The 16,306-nt window shown below is 39.4% G+C and overlaps 1 long non-coding RNA gene across 1 annotated transcript; it reads right to left on the minus strand.

Annotated features, from left to right (window-relative positions):
• Window positions 1-864: 864 nt before the first annotated feature.
• On the minus strand, window positions 865-1,625 carry LOC149644580 (uncharacterized). The gene is made up of 3 exons (XR_016371972.1): window positions 1,551-1,625; window positions 1,395-1,457; window positions 865-1,191 (listed from the first exon to the last, which is right to left on the minus strand). It is a non-coding gene; the product is annotated as an uncharacterized LOC149644580 (long non-coding RNA).
• Window positions 1,626-16,306: the final 14,681 nt, after the last annotated feature.

Consider the following 16,306-nt stretch of genomic DNA (forward strand, 5'->3'; position numbering starts at 1 on the left):
AATTCGATTTTCCTTCATTGCAATAGTCCGTTGTATGGACGCAAATGACGCTGCAATGAAGGGCGATTCATGAACCTCCTCAACATCATCCGTGACCAAATTCTCTGGATTTCTGACGTAAATCTCTTGCATTTGGTCACGAACTATGGCCGACGTTGAGTGGTGGGACGCAAAAAAAAATGCGACTTCACACAAATTTACGCAGCTTTTCAGTGCAACCGAATGTAGCAGAGCCGGGAATGTCCTAAAAAGCTACGTAAATCTAGCCCATGAATCGAAATTGGTCCCTTTTCAGGCAATGCCCGAGAAGAGACAGTTGGCATAATCGAAATTGGTCCCTTTTCCGTTGGAAAATTGAGTTTGGTCTTTACTCACCCAACAAAAGCGGCACGAGTTAAAGCAAGACATCTTTAGTTGGACTTTTAAGAGCATAGCTGAGCAACTGATAACTTTCTTCATGAAACACGGAGCTTATATACTAAATGACCGAGAGCAGATTTAATATTAAACAATTTCTCTAGATAAAAAAATTTATTTTTTTAAGGACCACACCCTGTAGACCGCACCCTGAAACGTACTATTAAAGCCGCGTGTCTTATATAATAACCGCTTGAAAACAGGTTGAAACCGGCTCGAACTAGTCAGGGCGTTGTCTTTTTTATTGGAATCGGGGAAGGTCAATTACCTAGCTACGTAGATATTTCAAGGGTAACGACTTTAAAAGTTTAAGAATTTTTAAAGTTTTTTGATGAAGATAAACGGCGTGTATTTTAAGATCGTCCATAGCTCAGTGGGTAAAGGCAGGGTCTACTAATGTAATACCCAAAAAGGTGGCGAGTTCAAATCCTGGCCAGTCTACCGAGCTATGGCCGATCTTTTTATGAAATTTATGTATAAAATAAGGTTTGTTTAAGAAGTTGGGGTTAGTTGATAAACAGGCGTTAGTCATGAATGACGACTTTTTTTTAACTTTAGCGTCTAATACGTGTCTAGATATATACCCAAACAATACCCAATCAAGTTTTAAAAATTATTTGCATCAACCTCTTAACTTGACTAGCGATTATGAAGTTGGGTTGGCAGAAATCATATTTCCAAATCATTGGGTGAATATAAGCGAAGAGTTTAACAAGTTTGAAATTCAGGTTGTAAGTGACCCAAACCATGGCAACTATGCAGCTGTTAGAGAGCCTGTTGAATATCAAAAAATAGAGATACCTGTCAATCGTTATACCAAGACCAAAGAGTACGAACTGCCCCAAAATTTTGTCGAGCTGTTAAATGATGATGTAAACAGTCATCCGTATTTAAAAGGCAAATTATCTTTTAAATTAGTGAATAAATATAAAGACGGGGCCTTAGGAAAACAGTTAGATACAAACTTTCCCGTTTACCTGCAAGTTTTAGGAGAGGAAAACATACGGTTCAAAATACCAGCTGATTCCCCCTTGACCACGCTATTTGAATTTAAAGAGAATAATTACGAAGATGTTCCCTATATATCCAAATATCCTGTATCAAAGCATGCTAAAAATATAAGTTTAAATTACACTAATAATTACGTGGAAATCGAAATTGATAATGTTGGAGATAGTTTTAAAAAAAAATTTGACTACAAGTACATTCCTAAAGCCGCCATTAAACGTAAAACAAGCCACGAGGTTCCGCCAATAAGAAAAAAGCCCCAGCCAGAATATAGACCTGTACCGCCATCTATACCTATTTTACCGCGAACTACGCCTTTTCTTCCGATACCTATTGCTACGACTGAACCCGTAGTATTTGTACAACCCCAGCCATCCAAAATAAGCCCTCCCCCGCCACCACCACCCAAAATAACGCTTCCGAAACAAACCTCTCCAAAGCCTTATTATCCACCATATTCAGGGCCTGACCCCTCTAAAACGCTAGCTTCAGGTAAACGGTTACCTCCAAATTCGACTAAACCGATACCTCCAAGTTCAAATAAACCGATACCTCCAAGTTCGGATAAACTAATACCTCCGAGCTCAACTAATTCAGCCGCTACTACAACGATTAATTCAACATCTACCACAACAACTAAACCAACATCTACTACAACAACAACAACTAGGCCAACCCCGTCTACTTCAGATCCCTTAAAGATTCTGACTACAGAGCCACCAAAGGCTGAATTACCAAAGCCAAAGCCGGAGCCAGATCCCCTGAAACTTCCGGATCCCCCCAAAATTCCAGCTCCGGACCCATATAAGCCTGATCTATCAAAACAAGAGGCCCCGAAACCCTCTACATTCGAGCCACTGACGCCGACCCCCTCGCCAACGGAGGTTGAGGAAATATATATATTTCCAGACCCCCCAAAACCTGACTTACCGAAACCCGACTCACCGAAACCCGACTTACCGAAACCCGACTTACCGAACCCCGACCTATCAAAACCCGACCCATCCAAGCCTGATCTCTCAAAATCTCCAGACTCTACAACATCCTCTACTTTTGAGCTACCCGTATTACCGACCCCCACCCTACCACCGGTTGATGAAAAACCCTTGTTTCCGCAGCCGGTTGATCCGCCAAAGAAAAAACCCGAGCCAACTACCTCTGAAAAGCCTAAGCAAATTAACCCCGAAGATTATGATAACTATAAGATATTGTTCTTACCGCAAACTTTTAGAGCCAGTAAAACGCCAGAGAAAAACGCCGAAGGGCTTTATAGAGCCGTAACGCGTACTTTAGAAAAATTAGTATTTAAAAAAATTGAAGTAACATATCACACTATAGATAATCGGGGTGATGCTATCATGTATAATTTTAAAACACCGGAATGGGTGGAAATTAAATTTTCTCCCCAACTAGCTAAATTGCTCGATCTTGACCCCAATAAATACTACACAGGGCGCAATCAATCTGGTCCTTTGAGGATGACGATACAAGAATATACCATAAACGAAAACAATGCATATCTAGAATATCGAGTCAATAGAACCATAAAGCGTTATACCCCTTGGGAAAAACCCTGGCTTTATTTCTTTTTTAAAATGTCAGGCGAGTTTAGATCGACAGATGATTATAGGATTTATGAAGATATTGCCGAAAACCTCCAAATAACGGCGCGCGATTTTGACCCTTTAAGATTGCAACAGGCTGAATTTAGCGTTATTAAACAAGGAGCGGAGCATTATTTTAGAGTCCATTGTCCGGCAAAAATTGAAATGCTCTTTCCAAAGGAATTGCGTGATATATTAAATTTAGAAGCTGAATACGTTGGTGGGACGTTTTTATCCACTAAACCTTTAGAGCGTAATTTTACGCATTTCAAAACAACTAATGACACATTTGTCAATTATCGCGTTCATGACTCACTAATGTATCTATTTACTAGTTCTAATTTAAAAAAATTAAAATACCCGCGGGCGAATATACCTGCGATTTGACAGCGACCGGGGCCGTAATTCCCTTCTCTTTACATTTAAAAATTATAAATCAGTTATTGGGTGTTCAAAAATATATGCCTCGCCAGTATTTTAAAATGTACATTCTCAAAACGGAAACGGAAAATAGATACTATGTTCGTCTCGAAATAGAGCCAGGTGTTCGCGTGTCGGTAGCTGGACCAATGGCTCAGTTATTTAACATTCCCGAAGAGGGAGAATTTTTTAAACACAGTCACTCGGGAGTAGCTTTGGTAAATCCCCGATTAAGATCAATGACATTGACGGCTAATAATAATTTTTGGACTAGCGAATACGATGTGGATAGATTTCCAGAAGATCCCGACTATGCTGACCAACCGTATTTACCCGGGTCTCAAGCCAGACGAGTTGATAATTTCGCCGGCGAGATACCTCCCGGGGTTTATTATCATATTAGCGATGTTTTAAGTGCTATGAGCGAAGCCATGTCGCCGACGCATAGAAAAAGTCTAAAATTTACGCAGAATGTAGACGGAACCGTGACGGTTTCAAAACTGAACGATACGGTCTCCATTTTGTTTCCCAAAACAACACCCGGAAGAGGGCTCGGGAGGCTGTTAGGCTTTAGTGCCAATAAATTAGATCGGTATCTTAATAACGAGACTTCGGATTACCCCGCGGATATCATGAGAGGCGTCGATGCCATGTTTGTTTATACCAATATTATCCGTCAACAAGTAGTGGGTGGTGGTCAAGCCCCCCTGCTACGTTTCATAAAAATGCCGGCTTTTTCGCTGCTAGACGAGGAGAACCAGGAAATATTTAATAATATCGATTTTTATCCAATTTCAACTAGCGATATACAAGAAATTGAAATTGAATTGAAATCCGATTACGGGGAAAATATCCCATTTAATGTGGGTAAAGTATATATTAAACTGTTTTTTAGGCGTCGACGTCAATAGACCTTGAGCGATGGTACCCAATAGATATACGCTGTATTTCCAAAGAGGATCGTCCCTTCCGGCTTTACACGCGAACGTTTTCCAATCGGGAGGTCGTTTTAGTGTTGGCGGCATCTTTAATTCTTTATTGCGCAAAATTACGCCCTTTATTAGGCCGGCCATTAGTACTTTAGCGTCCGAAGCTGTTGGGTTAACGAGTAGAGTAATTAGCGATGCCCAAAACCCCGGAATATCACCTCGAGAATCGATTAAAAGAAATGTTAAACAATCAATAAATTCCCTACTACATAAAGGCGTGGACCGGTTTGTTAACACGCAGAGCGGGACGGGCCGAAAACGAAAGAGGACTGCTAAAACAAGCCGGAGCAAACGTGTTAAGCGACGCACTAAACGCGATTTTCTAGACTAAACATGTCGACTTACGAAAGTGTTCTATCCGATTTTGAAGTATTTGAAAAGCCAGTGGTGAATAATAATATTGTGGGGACTAAAACGACTGCTCATTATCCCATTGCCCCACTAACTAATGCTAAATATGTAGAATTTATCATTCCTCCCTCTAACAATTATCATGATTTGACTAAAACTCTTTTGAGATTAAAATTTCGCGTTTTGCACGAGGACGGCACGGTCGTTCCAGATGCGGAAAAGAAAGTCTCGGTGACAAATTTAATAATTGCCTCGCTATTTTGTCAAGTAGAATTATTTCTTAATGGCGTCGCTGTCCAGCAACCTAATAATATGTACCCATATATGGCCTATTTTAAAATACTTTTAAATTATGGACAAACGGCGGCCAATTCCTGGTTAACTTCTATGTTATATTATTTGGATACCATTATTGATCCGGCGACGGCTTTAGCGGACGCCGATATCAACAAAGAAGATAATGGTATTGGTCGTCGCGCTAAACGCGTGGCACAATCAAAGACGTGCGATGTAATTGGCGAATTATTTTTGGATATGTTCAAAACGCCCAAATTCTTGCTAGATAATATCGAGGTGCGAATTAGACTTCATCGAAGCTCCGCGGATTCCGCTATTATTCACAATGAAACGGGCAAAAAGTATAAGATTGATTTAACGGAATGCACTTTGTTTACGCGCGAAATTGAGGTTAATCCCGAACTGCAACTAGCTCACGCTCAGATGTTAAACTCGGGAATAAACGCTCGCTACGAAATAAACTCTATTGTTATGAAAAATTTCTTAATAACCACCGGAACGCAAGATTTTATTAAGGACAGCTTGTTTACGGGGCAATTACCCTCGCGAACTGTCGTGGCTTTCGTTACTAATAAAAAATTTGTAGGGGAAGCAACTTCTAACCCCCTGGATCTCCAACACTTCAAACTCGATTTCATGCAATTCTCTTTAAATTCGCAAAATTATCCCGATATCCCCTTTACGCCTAATTTTGACGACGATCAATACGTTAGATGTTACAATTCTTTATTCGAGGGTCTCGAGATATTAGGTCTGGACCGGGGAAATATAATTTCTTACGATTTATATAAGAAGGGCTTTTTTGTCGTTGTGTTTGATTTGAGTAGAGAACATCTCGCTTCGTTAGGTCTAAATTCCATGCCCCAGACTGGTAACTTGCGATTATCGTTAAGATTTAGCTCTCCGCTAACCGAAAACGTCACGTGCATTGTCATGGCCGAATTTCCAAACAACCAATTAATAATATCTAAAAACAGAGAAATTATTTATAATCACCCCAACGTATAAAAGACTAAAACTTTATAAATACAATATCAGTCGCGAGCCAAGATGCACCAAGTACACACCGTCACGCCAAAGCTCGACATTTGCGTCATTGAATCAATTGAACCTAAAATTTTAATTCAAAGATCGGATACGCGTACAAAAACTATATTAAAACCTAACGCCTGGTACGCTTTGTTTCGGTTTCAAAATGAACTCACGTCCTTTTTTGACGGAAAAATACCTCGCTATCATATTTAGTTGCCCGTCAAAGAGCGCATCAAGCTGGAATGCTTCGTCAACTCGAAAGATGAACGTCTAATCGATCTTCGATACTATGAACAAGGCAGCGGCAGTCGTTATTTCCTCAACTTTAGCACCAGCGAAGGATTCAGCCTGAACAAAACAGGATGGCAGACATTGATCGATTTAAAACCGTTGATTGACGAGGATCTCAAGGCTAAAGACCGTATCGTTCAGTTTTGAAACCGTCACGGTTCCGTCTACATTCTGCGTAAATTTTAGACTTTTTCTATGCGTCGGCGACATGGCTTCGCTCATAGCACTTAAAACATCGCTAATATGATAATAAACCCCGGGAGGTATCTCGCACGCGAAATTATCAACTCGTCTGGCTTGAGACCCGGGTAAATACGGTTGGTCAGCATAGTCGGGATCTTCTGGAAATCTATCCACATCGTATTCGCTAGTCCAAAAATTATTATTAGCCGTCAATGTCATTGATCTTAATCGGGGATTTACCAAAGCTACTCCCGAGTGACTGTGTTTAAAAAATTCTCCCTCTTCGGGAATGTTAAATAACTGAGCCATTGGTCCAGCTACCGACACGCGAACACCTGGCTCTATTTCGAGACGAACATAGTATCTATTTTCCGTTTCCGTTTTGAGAATGTACATTTTAAAATACTGGCGAGGCATATATTCTTGAACACCCAATAACTGATTTATAATTTTTAAATGTAAAGAGAAGGGAATTACGGCCCCGGTCGCTGTCAAATCGCAGGTATATTCGCCCGCGGGGATTTTAATTTTTGTAAAATTAGTCCCAGTAAATAGATACATTAGCGAGTCATGAACGCGATAATTGACAAATGTGTCATTAGTTGTTTTGAAATGCGTAAAATTACGCTCTAAAGGTTTAGTGGATAAAAACGTCCCACCAACGTATTCAGCTTCTAAATTTAATATATCACGCAATTCCTTTGGAAAGAGCATTTCAATTTTTGCCGGACAATGGACTCTAAAATAATGCTCCGCTCCTTGTTTAATAACGCTAAATTCAGCCTGTTGCAATCTTAAAGGGTCAAAATTGCGCGCCGTTATTTGGAGGTTTTCGGCAATATCTTCATAAATCCTATAATCATCTGTCGATCTAAACTCGCCTGACATTTTAAAAAAGAAATAAAGCCAGGGTTCTTCCCAAGGGGTATAACGCTTTATGGTTCTATTGACTCGATATTCTAGATATGCATTGTTTTCGTTTATGGTATATTCTTGTATCGTCATCCTCAAAGGACCAGATTGATTGCGTCCTGTGTAGTATTTATTGGGGTCAAGATCGAGCAATTTAGCTAGTTGGGGAGAAAATTTAATTTCCACCCATTCCGGTGTTTTAAAATTATACATGATAGCATCACCCCGATTATCTATAGTGTGATATGTTACTTCAATTTTTTTAAATACTAATTTTTCTAAAGTACGCGTTTCGGCTCTATAAAGCCCTTCGGCGTTTTTCTCTGGCGTTTTACTGGCTCTAAAAGTTTGCGGTAAGAACAATATCTTATAGTTATCAAATCTTCGGGGTTAATTTGCTTAGGCTTTTCAGCGATAGTTGGCTCGGGTTTTTTCTTTGGCGGATCAACCGGCTGCGGAAACAAGGGTTTTTTATCAACCGGTAATATGGGTAGCTCAAAAGTAGAGGATGTTGTAGAGTCTGGAGATTTTGAGAGGTCAGGCTTGGATGGGTCGGGTTTTGATAGGTCGGGGATCGGTAAGTTAGGTTTTGAGGGGTCTGGAAATATATATATTTCCTCAACCTCTGTTGGTGAGGGGGTCGGTGTCAGTGGTTCAAAGGTAGAGGGTTTCGGAACCTCGGGCTTCGGTAACTCAGGCTTTGGTGGCTCGGGAGCAGGAATTTCAGGGGGTTCTGGAGTAGTTAGCTTAGTTGGGATAGTGGAGGGGGGCTCAGCTGCTGATGTTGCAGTGGGGGTGGGCTTAGCCGCTGTTGTTGTTGCTGTTGTAGTGGAGGCGGGCTTAGCTGTTGTTGTTGTTGTTGTTGTAGTGGAGGTGGGTTTAGATGTTGTAGTGGGGCTTGGCTTAGCTGGTGTTGTTGTTGTAGTGGAGGCGGGCTTAGCTGTTGCTGTTGTTGTTGCTGTAGTGGAGGTGGGTTTAGATGTTGTTGTTGTTGTTGCTGTAGTGGAGGTGGGTTTAGATGTTGTAGTGGGGCTTGGCTTAGCTGGTGTTGTTGTTGTTGTAGTGGAGGCGGGCTTAGCTGTTGCTGTTGTTGTTGTAGTGGAGGTGGGTTTAGCTGTTGTTGCTGTTGTTGCTGTAGTGGAGGTGGGTTTAGCTGTTGTTGTTGGGATGGGCTTATCTGTTGTTGTAGTGGGTTTAGCTGTCGTAGTGGCGCTCGGCTTAGCGGGTGTTGTTGTTATTGGCTTAGCTGTCGTGGTGGGGATTGGTTTAGTCGAAGTTGGCGGTATCGGTTTAGTCGAACTTGGAGGTAACGGTTTATTTGAAATTGGAGGTATTGGTTTAGTCGAACTTGGAGGTAACGGTTTATTTGAAATTGGAGGTATTGGTTTAGTCGAACTTGGAGGGGTTGGGTTAGTGGATGGCGAATTGGTCGTTTTAGGTGGGTCAATTTTCGGAAATACTGGATAGTAGGGTTTAGGCTTTGGGAAGGTTTGTTTTGGAATAGTTATTTTGGGTGGAGGGGTTATTTTTGGTGGCTGGGGTTGTACAAATACTACGGGTTCAGTCGTAGCAATAGGTATCGGAAGAAAAGGCGTAGTTCGCGGTAGAATAGGTATAGATGGCGGTACAGGTCTATATTCTGGCTGGGGCTTTTTTCTTATTGGCGGAACCTCGTGGCTTGTTTTACGTTTAATGGCGGCTTTAGGAATGTACTTGTAGTCATTTTTTTTTTAAAACTATCTCCAACATTTTCAATTTCGATTTCCACGTAATTATTAGTGTAATTTAAACTTATATTTTTAGCATGCTTTGATACAGGATATTTGGATATATAGGGAACATCTTCGTAATTATTCTCTTTAAATTCAAATAGCGTGGTCAAGGGGGAATCAGCTGGTATTTTGAACCGTATGTTTTCCTCTCCTAAAACTTGCAGGTAAACGGGAAAGTTTGTATCTAACTGTTTTCCCAGGGCCCCGTCTTTATATTTATTCACTAATTTAAAAGATAATTTGCCTTTTAAATACGGATGACTGTTTACATCATCATTTAACAGCTCGACAAAATTTTGGGGCAGTTCGTACTCTTTGGTCTTGGTATAACGATTGACAGGTATCTCTATTTTTTGATATTCAACAGGCTCTCTAACAGCTGCATAGTTGCCATGGTTTGGGTCACTTACAACCTGAATTTCAAACTTGTTAAACTCTTCGCTTATATTCACCCAATGATTTGGAAATATGATTTCGGCCAACCCAACTTCATAATCGCTAGTCAAGTTAAGAGGTTGATGCAAATAATTTTTAAAACTTGATTGGGTATTGTTTGGGTATATATCTAGACACGTATTAGACGCTAAAGTTAAAAAAAAGTCGTCATTCATGACTAACGCCTGTTTATCAACTAACCCCAACTTCTTAAACAAACCTTATTTTATACATAAAAAGATCGGCCATAGCTCGGTAGACTGGCCAGGATTTGAACTCGCCACCTTTTTGGGTATTACATTAGTAGACCCTGTCTTTAACCACTGAGCTATGGACGATCTTAAAATACACGCCGTTTATCTTCATCAAAAAAACTTTACAAATTCTTAAACTTTTAAAAGTCGTTACCCTTGAAAAATCTACGTAGCTAGGTAATCGACCTTACCCGATTCTGGTAAAAAAGACAACGCCCTGGTTAGATTGAGCCGGTTTCAACCTGTTTTCAAGCGGTTATTATATAAGACGTTGGGCTTTAATAGTACGTTTCAGGGTGTGGTCGACAGGGTGTGGTCCTTAAAAATAAATTTTTTTATCTAGAGAACTTGTTTAATATTAAATCTGCTCTCGGTCATTTAGTATATAAGCTCTGTGTTTCGCGGAGAAAGTTATCAGTTGCTCAGCTATGCTCTTAAAAGTCCAACTAAAGATGTCTTTCTTTAACTCGTGCCGTTTTTGTTGGGTGAGAAAAGACCAAACTCAATTTTCCAACGGAAAAGGGACCAATTTCGATTTTTCTAGCTGTCTCTTCTCGGGCATCGCCTGAAAAGAGACCAATTTCGATTCATGAGCTAGATTTATGTAACTTTTCGTATAAATCCTTCAAAGTTACATATAGTCTAGCCAACGTAAAAAGTTGCCTCAGCCATCAGAATGCATGAGCAAAGCCTGTTGGTTGTGGTTCATGAATCGCCCTTCATTACAATGTCATATGCATCCACACAACTGACTATTGCAATGAAGGGGAAGTCCTGGCGCAAACAACAGTTTGCGCCAGGACTTAATTTGACGCTTTTTCCATCCCGGTTATAGATCGGGATGGAAAAGAAATTTCTATTATGGTCTCTTTAAAGTTGTGTAAAATTTGTGTGAAGTCGCTTCAAGCCCCGCAGTGGCTCGGATGTAACTTCCTTCGGGAGGTAAAGGGTCAACGAAGAATTTTATCGGCCCGTACAAGCCCACAAGCCCTGCCACCGCATAAGGTTCTGCGTACCCTGCACCAGTTGGAGCACGTTCTCTTCAGCGAGGCCTTGACTTTGATGTCCTTCTCAAACTTAACAGCTGTTCGCTCAATCAACGTGGATACGATTCGGAGCCGAAATGCCCATGGTCTTCATGAATCAATGGAGGCATGTACCACCAGAGTGCCTAAAAAAGCTAGTGACCGGGACCCCGCTAGAGTGAAGGCCACGTTGATGTCGTGAAATTGTTAATAAAACGCGGCTCTAATTACGATTTAAAGAGCGGCTTTCAGTTAAGATTTCGACTAAAATATCAAGTTTTGAAAATCAAAATGTCACTTTGAACAAGATGCTTTTTACGCTAGAGACAAGAACAATTACCTTCAAAATTACGATTTAAAGAGTGGTTTTCATTAGCGGTAAAAGTGGCGGTAAATATTTCTGGTTTTAATTTAATCTTTGTTTATATTTATATTCTTGTTATTCTCTATTTATATTCTTGTTATTCTCTATTTTATTGTATATATTATTTGGTATTTGTTATTAAAAAATCTTTAATTATATATTTGTCTTTGTTTCTCAGACATACTTTAAAGGTTTATGGCGGGAAATTCAAACGAGAATCTTACAAAATAACTAGACCGGTTTATTTAAAGGACTACAGCCTCCGAGGGTTAAGCCGAGCTTGTTTTGGGGGAAAAAATGGGTAAAACCCCTTTAAAGAGTCATAGCATGCTGGAAGGTAGGGTTGATCAGGTAGGAATTTAGCTTAATCTTTGGGTGGAAGTTTGGTGGATGGGGAGAGGGCGGCCATCTTGGGGTGGCGGCCATCTTGGATCCATGCGTATTTTTATAGTCCCTACTACTATTATTCACCTGTTAACCTTCGCAGCTCCCGTTATTTTGGCCATTATTTGAATTATTGTCAACCAAAGTCGTCGTCAACACTTGGATTTGCGCTACTATGAGGGCAATTAAATTCGCTTCGGGAAGAGCTGGCTGAGGATTAATTGGCGGGTTATTCTGGGGTAAAACGGGAGGGATATTCTCAGGGATAACTGGCATATTAAGTTGTGGGGGTAATTCTTCTTAGTTATTGACCATTGTTTTTACGAGGGTGGTATTTAGTTGTTCACGGGCTAATTCTAGCCTCTGTCGGCGTTGATCACGCTCTTGATTGTGATAAACACGAAGGCACTCTCTACAACTGTAATTAGGCCCAAATGGGGGTGACACTCGGGGCAAAAATTCAAGCTATCGGAAATATACGTCTCACGGTCGGAGTCGGATACACTCATGAGGAGAAAAAGAAATAGTAACCAAAAAAAAATAAATAAACCGTATAAAATGACTACCAGAACCTAACCTAAATATAAATGGGAAACCTTTAAATGAGTATCACGGCTGGGCCCCCAGTTATGTTACCGCTTTTTCCTGGTTTTCCTTAACTAGCGGAAAACATAAAATACTTGGCTTCTCGTAATCTAAAGTGTAGGGTATGAATATAGGAGTAATAACTAGAAGTGGTTTAAATGTCCAAACGAAATCAAATTTAATAGCATTAAAATACCTAACCAAGGCAGAAGGCCCTGGCTTACAAACGATAAACAGTTAATTTAAATCCCCGTATTCTATTTACACTAACCTCCAAAATAATATTAACATGCACACCAGCGCCCAAAATAATATTAACACTTTAAGGTTCGAATTAAAATTGTTTAACGATACCCAAATGTCGGCTCTCTCTCTTTCCTTTTACGCGCACGAAGTGAATGCGTAAAGGTACCTTCGCAAACGAGCGTAAAGTGAAAACTGAAAGCGGTATCTGAAGCAGATTGAAGAATTCAGTTTTAGCGTGGCCTATCGCATACTAGACTAAGGCGGATTTGTTTAAGCGGTTGTGCAAGCAGGCGCTGAATCCCATTTTCAGCTAATATCTGTTTCAATTAGATATTCCAGTTTCCTCTTGGGGCCACGTGATATATTTTGACCAATTAAGAGTTAATTTAGGGAAACCACATTCGATTTACATCATTTTTTATCTTGTAGTCCTGTTATCCTTCAATTTAGTTAGTAGAGCTATTTTTCAGCCATGAAATCGGCCAGTTTATTAGTACAAGAAAAAAATGCTTAAAGCTTGTCAAATAGTATGGGACACATCCTTGCGTGGTTCTGAAAGTATCAAGGATCGTGTTTCAAAACCTTGCATAGCAGAGAATATTCTATATAATATGGAAATCCCCTTCTTTCTTTCTATTTCGCAAAATGGAATGAACCCACGAACGAGGACTGTTCCTAATTTTCAATGTTTTTAATACAGTGCGTCAACATTAACAAACGCTCATCTCTTGCACTAGCCATCTCTACAAGCTATGTTCTTTAACTAGATGGCACGTTGGACGGCAAACTTTAATATCCTTGGAAATAATTAAGTGCGCCTATGCGATAGGTGTAGGAAAGAATCAGAAACGAATTTCCGATTCTGAAGCACAAAGCTGAACTCGAAGGCAGAAAGTGTTCAATCAGTTTAAGCTTCTGTACAGCAGATTCCCCTCGTTTGCGAAGGTACCTTAACAGCGCTGAGCTCTGCTGAACGCGACCCAGATCTCCACCATGATGCTTTCTTCAATTATAAAATCTAAGCCTGATTATTTAAAAGTGTATTTAACCTCGGAGGAACCAACTTAACTGGAGGGGAAAAGGGGTATACCTTTTACAGAGAGGTCTTAAACCCACGGTTGTAAGTATAAAACAACCAGCATGCATCTCGCGTAAAGTGGGCCTACTCTATAGGTAGCACCTCGTGGACAAAATTGTAAATAAATTCCACCAGAGAGGGTTTTTTTATAATTTACTGGCGTCTGCTATATTTTGAATTTTTGGAAGAGGTTCAACTTTCAAGTTTCAACCGTCGGGATTGGTCGTGTCACTTGTTTGCTTATTATGTGGTAGAATTAATTTGAAAATAAGTATTACCACTTATTTAATCTATTAATTAATAATGAAGTATTGCTGTTTCCAAAAATGTAAAAGTGATTCAAGTTATCACAAAGATCGTAAATTTTATCTAATACCAAAGCCTGGTAGGAATCTTCTAAATTATGATAAATGTCTTAAATGGATTGATGATATAACGGTGGATAATGTAAAACCACATCATCGTGGATGTAATCTACATTTTGCTGACAGTCAAGGTCCATCACTACAAAATCCATATCCAAGTTAAGATCTTTGTGAACACACGGTAAGATTGAATGTTCGTGAGCCGTTACGAGAATTTCAAGTTAACAAAACTAATGACAATAATTACTCAAAAACAAGGGTAAATGCTTATTTATATGCATTATTTCATCTTGCAAAGTCTATTTAGTTTCAAAATTTCTAGGAGATATTGAAAAACGTGCAAACATTTAGTTAATAGCAACTTGACAACTTTTAGGTTTTTGGACACGGAGATGGATATTGAGAAAACTCCACCAATAGAAGCGAATTCCGACTTTATTCAAGGGTCGTGCTTAAATAATACAACTATGGTTAAGTATTAAAAATAAATAAGCAAACCAATTTTAAATTCTATTTGATTAAATAGAGAGTGAATGGTAAAGAGGAGATCACAACTAAAGAAATGCCTTCCTTGCCGGCATCTTCTAACAATATTAACGCTGATAACAATTCTGTTGAAAAATGTCAAGAAACCATAAAGAGAATTGAAAATTTTACTTTTGAAAAACTAAGTCAAAAGATCCGAACACATCATGAAAAAAATAAGACAACCTTTAAATGGTCAATATCCTTGGAAACAGATAAACTTATTTTATCAAAACAAAGCACAATTACTACTGCAATTAGGGTTGAAATTGATAAAACAATAGCTTTTGATATAACCGTATTTGAGAAGAAAATTGATAGAAGACATGAAGTTTATACAAGTGAAAACCTTCGCGTGAAATCATTTGAAGAGCTTTTAGACTTACCAAGTAATTTTGTTAAGGATTGGAATGTGTGCTGGGGTTTTTCTGGAAGCAATTTTGAACCTTATTTTCGTCATAAACTTAAAACAGCATACTATTGCTCAAAATGCAACAGCCTACGCTCTAATAAGTGTGAGTTTTTGAAAAGTAAATCTCACAGTTGGTGTCCAAAGGTTTTCTACTTCGAAATTGCCTCCTAAAACGAATACGTCGAAAATCTAAAAATGTCCATTGCCCGAAAAGTACTAATATTCGCTACTTGAACCTTGAAGAAATAAGACGAGCAATAGCTACCAGAAAACAGAAAAATAAAGCCCTTTTACGAAGTAACAAGTCTTTAAAACAGAGAATTCAGAACCTAACTCAGAAAGATGGAGTTCAGGTAACTCCTGAAGAAAGTGAAAATTTGAAAAAGGTTATATATGAGAATCCTTTTAAAATGACAAGCAAGTTTCAAAGATTTTTCCTACAACAACAGTGTAAATATATCGATTCTAAAACCAGACGACCTCAAAAGTGGCATCCAGCAATAATACACTGTTGTTTATATTTGAAGAGCAAATCTACAACAACATACGAAGCTCTGCGTCAAGTTTTCACACTGCCAAACAAAAGAACGCTCTACAGTTATTCCGCAAATTTGAGAGCAGGTGTAGTTATCAATCATTACTAGCAGCAATGTACTTAAGCGACTACTTTTCGAAGGATTACGCGTCATACAGTATTACAATCACGTGAGAAATATCATTGGTCGTTTGTCGCCGTATGCGTCATTTATTGCATACGTGGCCGATAGTGAATCTGTCTTAGAAGAATGTCTCACGACACAGATATCCACGAATGTTCGATGGCAAACGTAACTTCCACAGGGGTTCGATAACAGACATGCGAGATTGGGTAATAATACCACGGTCTGGTTAAAAACGCCGATTTTACTAGGTTCATGCCGTTGTCACGACATCTTTCCAATGCTTACAGGTAAAAGCGCTTTACTTGTTGGCTTGACAAAGAAGTTGAATGGGCCATCGTTTTAATGAATGAAAAACCAAGCCACTCAGCAACTTTCAGCGATCTGAAAACGCCGTTGTAACTTTAGGCCACATTAAAACACTTTACTAAATTAAATTTTGAATTTTTTGGTCTAAAATGCTTTTAGCTCTGCCCCCAGAATCGATCGTTTCTTAAATATCGAGTCTTTTTCAATTATGACCAATTAATTGAAAACAATATGGTCAAGCCATATTCGTCGCTTCACTTGAAGGGAAAATTCATCGCATTTTACGTGATACTTTGATGGCCCGGATCTCCGCGGGTGTTCAATTTTGGACCATAGTTCTTTGGTGACTTAGTCTTGTTTTGACCCATACAATGCGCCCCTGAATTTGT

The sequence above is a fragment of the Phalangium opilio genome, unplaced genomic scaffold, assembly GCF_054372755.1.
Source record: "Phalangium opilio isolate 3A_F unplaced genomic scaffold, DU_Popi_V2 ptg000090l_1, whole genome shotgun sequence".
Classification (NCBI taxonomy): Eukaryota; Metazoa; Arthropoda; class Arachnida; order Opiliones; family Phalangiidae; genus Phalangium; species Phalangium opilio.